Source organism: Triticum dicoccoides, chromosome 6A, assembly GCF_002162155.2.
Source record: "Triticum dicoccoides isolate Atlit2015 ecotype Zavitan chromosome 6A, WEW_v2.0, whole genome shotgun sequence".
In the NCBI taxonomy this organism is placed as follows: domain Eukaryota; kingdom Viridiplantae; phylum Streptophyta; class Magnoliopsida; order Poales; family Poaceae; genus Triticum; species Triticum dicoccoides.
This window is the reverse complement of record NC_041390.1, coordinates 320,102,597-320,107,132: the sequence shown is the minus strand read 5'-3', so window position 1 is coordinate 320,107,132 and position 4,536 is coordinate 320,102,597. Positions and strand designations below refer to the sequence as shown.

Genomic DNA, 4,536 nt, shown 5'->3' with positions numbered 1-4,536 from the left:
TAACTTTTGTCTTCGTATCAAGTGTCAACAAAGGTATATCACTATTGACACACTAAGTGTCGGCAACCACAAAGCGACAATGTGTCTATCAGCAATTGCTTAATAACGTGCTATGTGTTGGCATATGTGTTGACCTTAACAGTTTTTCAGTCGACGTAGCTACGTATTTAGCAACCTAAAATGTGTCGATGTAGGTAGGGTATACGCATTCATATTAAGTGTTGGTGTAGGTGGACACGTGTCAATCGTCAGAAGGTTAGAAACCTGGCGCGAGGTTTCTGCGCGTGAGCGAAATTTTCGACTGTTCGTTGGAAAAAAATCCTCAGTTGAAAATACCCTTCCCCCGTGCAAAATACCCCAAATCGAACCCAACCTAACTTGTGCCTGCTGTCGCCGCCGTCACGCTCGATCCAATCCTGTGCCACCATCACCGCCGGCCTCGCGCTCCACCCAGTCCTATATCCCCCGTCCCGGAGCTCGCACTCCCCCGCCGCCGGCCTTACACTCCACCCCGTCCTCAATCCGCCGTACTCAATCCCCTGAGCTCCAGACCTATATCGAGGCGCCGTCCTCGCGCTGTCCATCCAGTCGCTGTCCGCGCACAACCCCCTCCCCCCAACGTCCAGCCAACGTCATCGTCAATCCCCGTCCTGCGGCTGCCGGGGATCCATCTCTGGGCTCCCGCTGCTTCCGCACCTGCTGCTGCGGGGCTCCATATCTGGGCTCTTGCTGCCGCCGGAGCTCCATCTCCGGGCTGCCGCTGCTGTCGGCCCTGCTACTGTTTGACTTCTGCCCTCTGCTGCTGGGCTCCATCTCCAGGCTCATGAGATCCGTCCCCAAGATACGTCCATCCACCGCCCCCAACCCCAATCCCATTCCACGTCCCCGAGTCCCCGACCCCATCCCTTACTCCCTTCCTTGGAGTCACAGCCTCCGACAACTCCGTCCATCATCGCCTTGCACCTCGGGCTGGAGGGAGTGGGCGTTACTAGGTAAGCACTGATGGTGGGATCCCCATTTTGTTTTCTTTGTTCTTGTTTTTCCAACCGTGACTACCACCATGTGTCTCTAGTAGATCGAACTGCTAGTTTGCTGTAACTTGAGAGTTGTACCATTGGTAGTTGTTGTGGAGTGGTTTGGACATGTTGTTGATCTGAAGCATAACCTGGTCCTCCCGGCAAAAAAGAAAGAAAGAAGCATAACCTGATCCCTTCTCACTTAATCAGCACCTTTTTGTGTAAGAAGAGTGTGTATTATTACAGTGGTTATTAGTTGGATACGTATACTACTGACAAGCAAAGCAATCATACCTTGTTTTATTTTGTAATTCTTTGGCTCGATCGATGGCTAGATTGACGTGATACTTTAGTTCCTGAATTCTAAGCATGCATGTTTCTGAATTCTAGGTCTGCATCAGCATCATGAGTTAATCAGATATATGTGTAACCAGCTATACTAACGATATTGCTATAATAAATAATAATTCTGGAGTACCACCTCTTTTTGTAGCTAGCATGTAGGCTATAAGCTCTCGTTGATGCTATATATGGCCGGGTTGGTTTCAAAATTTTGGGAGAAAATTAGATTCTAACCCAGTTTGTAGCAGGTTTGATAGGTATATAACTCACTACAAAAACGTCAGTTGCACAGTCAAAGGTCTGAAGTGAAATATTCTCATTGGAAAAATTTCCAACTATAAATTATCAAATTGTAAGCTTAAAGTTTCATCACTTAGCAGTATGATCTGTATTCCCATCCTATTTGCATTGTGGAATTATGTGTTCTCTATTATACTTCTATTTGTTTCCTTTCCACCGGTGTTGATTGTTAGATCTCACGACACTGCATCTGTTGTTGACAGAATGCACCACTTGTGGCTGCTATGTTTTCTCCCTCATACATGGCATCAATGGTGTGTCTGCCTGATCCTGCAACAAGTGTTCACTCTTTGATGAGTCTTCTAATCTGCAATTTATGCCTGGTCCATCTTCATGCTGCACATGGTACTTTGACATGGCCATCAGCCTGACAGGAATCCACTCCAATTTTATTCAAGCTTGCTAGGTTGCCAGACGATGGGTGCTGAAATTTCTTATATCTCATAAATTTGGAAGTCTTGAGAAGGTAATGATGCTTCCCTCATTTGTACTCCCTCTGTAAACTTTCATAAGACCACTCTCTACAGCGGGCGTAGTATTTTGAATATTTGTCAGCTAGCCCACTATCTTTACTTGCCCTCCCCAATTATATTTCTGCAATGATTGGCCATTTATCTCATACGTACTATCAACCAGATCATGCAGTTGTTCCAATATTCATGAAAATGCCCCTTTTAGCAGATAGTAACTCAAGTATATAGAAGATACAAGTAACCAAAGGGAGTTTTGGTTTCAGGTGTCGATCCTCCTTTTTCCGTACTTGCTGGTAGCATTTTCCTTTTTTTGGTTTCATATGGCATCTATCTTATATTTCTGGCAGCAGTTAAATTGAACTGGAGGCAGAAAACAAACTTGATACACTATAAATGTGTTTCTAGATTGTACCAACTCGTCGTTTTTTGTGTATTGAAAATATCTTCTTAGTGTCAGAATCACCATTTGATGCACTAATACTTGCATCGCTTCCACTTTAGTACATTATTTGCTATCACATATATTAATATAGTTGACGAAATCTTCTAGTTAATGCTAACATGTCTGCTTAAAATGGGAAAGATGGCTAATTTGTGGGTTGAGCATATTTATAACTAATTATAGCCTATCAATCCCATTCTGATTGTAAGCAGTAGGAAGATACAAGAAGTTCAACCATAATAATGATGATCTAGTTCAAGAATAAGGCAGTACTTAAATCTTAATAATGTTCGTACATGGTACTTTTGTGAGATATTCGTGTTTGTTCTGGTGATGGACTAATATTACCTGAAAATCATTTGTGCATTTGAAAAGTTCATACAATAAACTTACCAAGGACATAACTTGCAGTCCCTTGGCTTACTTTCTAATTTGATTTAGGATCAGCCGAGTTATCTATATTATTAAACATAGTTTTCGTCTTCATAGGGTGGTTGATACATGTCTTCACACTTTTCAGAGCAACGTGCGGTGGAAGAAGCAGCCTATGAACTAAAATAGTTTGCATAAGAAACATGCGATGCGAGTATGTTATCACTTGATTTACACATAATATGTACAACCCATGAACCATTTTCCATAGTTCTCTTGTGGAACCCTTTTCATTTTTGATGAACACACAAATGCTCCAAGACTGATTTTCCTGTCATTTAGCTAGTTTATCGATCAGATAATATTGAACTAAGAACACTAGTACAAGGATTAACTATCGTACGTCAGAGTAAACCAAATGGCAGGCGAGGAAAATGTGTCACACATAACACTTCAGTGTATCTGAAATTGTAAAACATATTTGTGAAATTATAGCATCACTAGATAACATTTTTGTGTCTTGTATATAAAAATGAACTCCACATACTGCAGTTTTAAAATTAAAAATATGAAATCACATGACGTAATCTGATGCTCATATAGATTGCTTAGTAGTTAGCATACATCTATCAGTTTGGTGTTAACACTTTGATTGTCACAATCTAAAGATCACATGGCATTTACAGAACTTCACATACTACAGTTTTTTTTGGTCTCAAGCTATACATTTTAATTCTAGTTCATTAGACAACATACGACTACATTTCTTTTTGACATATATTTTCAAACTTTGAAGTGCACAGAATCGTTGGAGTGAACATATGAGAATTTGACCATTCATTTTCAGGTACTCAACCATCTACTGCGCATGGATGTGATACTTCGGAGTGTTCGACAGCATTTGGCTGTTTGTAGTATTTTGGACCAGCCAACTTGCGATCATGAATCTTATGTCTGTTCTGGACCATTTGGTGCTTCAAGTGATTTGGAGCATATATCTTGTGCTCATGGGTGTGACTTTGTTCTGGACCATTTAGTGTTTGAACTCCTTTAGAACAACAAATAGTGGTCCTTTTATGTGGCTTGTGTTTTCTAGATGGTGGTCCAAATGGCCAAACTTTGCTTTGTCAAGATTGTCCTGTTTTTGAACTTATGATCAATATATGTATGTTTGTGAACATATTATCAATGCTTGTGCAATATGTGTTCATCTTGATCCTGTTTGTGTATAACATTTGAGCATTGTATAATATTTCAATCTGAGCAGCATCCAATTGTTGTTTTGGCTGCACACAATCTTATCAACAATTTATTTTTTGGGAAAAACATTCCAACAGAGAAACTGTCAACAAAGGTACACCTCTAGCCATGTAGAAAAAGTGTAGGTAGAAGTACACCCATAGCTAGACAAACCATGTGTCAGCAATGCTAAAGACCTTGCTAGACATACTAAGTGTCGGCATAGGTAGGGTGTACGCTGACTTACCATCTGTCGGCATAGGTAGGGTGTACATGGACAGACCATGCCTCGGCGTATGTGGGGTGTACATAGACAGACCATGTGTCGGCGTAGATAGGGTGTATGCCAACT

The 4,536-nt window shown here is 41.3% G+C and overlaps 1 long non-coding RNA gene across 4 annotated transcripts; it reads left to right on the top strand.

Annotated features, from left to right (window-relative positions):
- Positions 1-374: 374 nt before the first annotated feature.
- LOC119316849 lies at positions 375-4,203 on the top strand. Of its 4 annotated transcripts, none has more exons than XR_005153358.1 (4): positions 375-992; positions 1,862-2,124; positions 3,094-3,159; positions 3,793-4,203. It is a non-coding gene; the product is annotated as an uncharacterized LOC119316849 (long non-coding RNA). The 4 variants fall into 4 exon arrangements; XR_005153360.1 differs by having other exon boundaries at positions 3,063-3,159; XR_005153357.1 differs by lacking the exon at positions 3,094-3,159.
- The last annotated feature ends 333 nt before the right edge of the window (positions 4,204-4,536 follow it).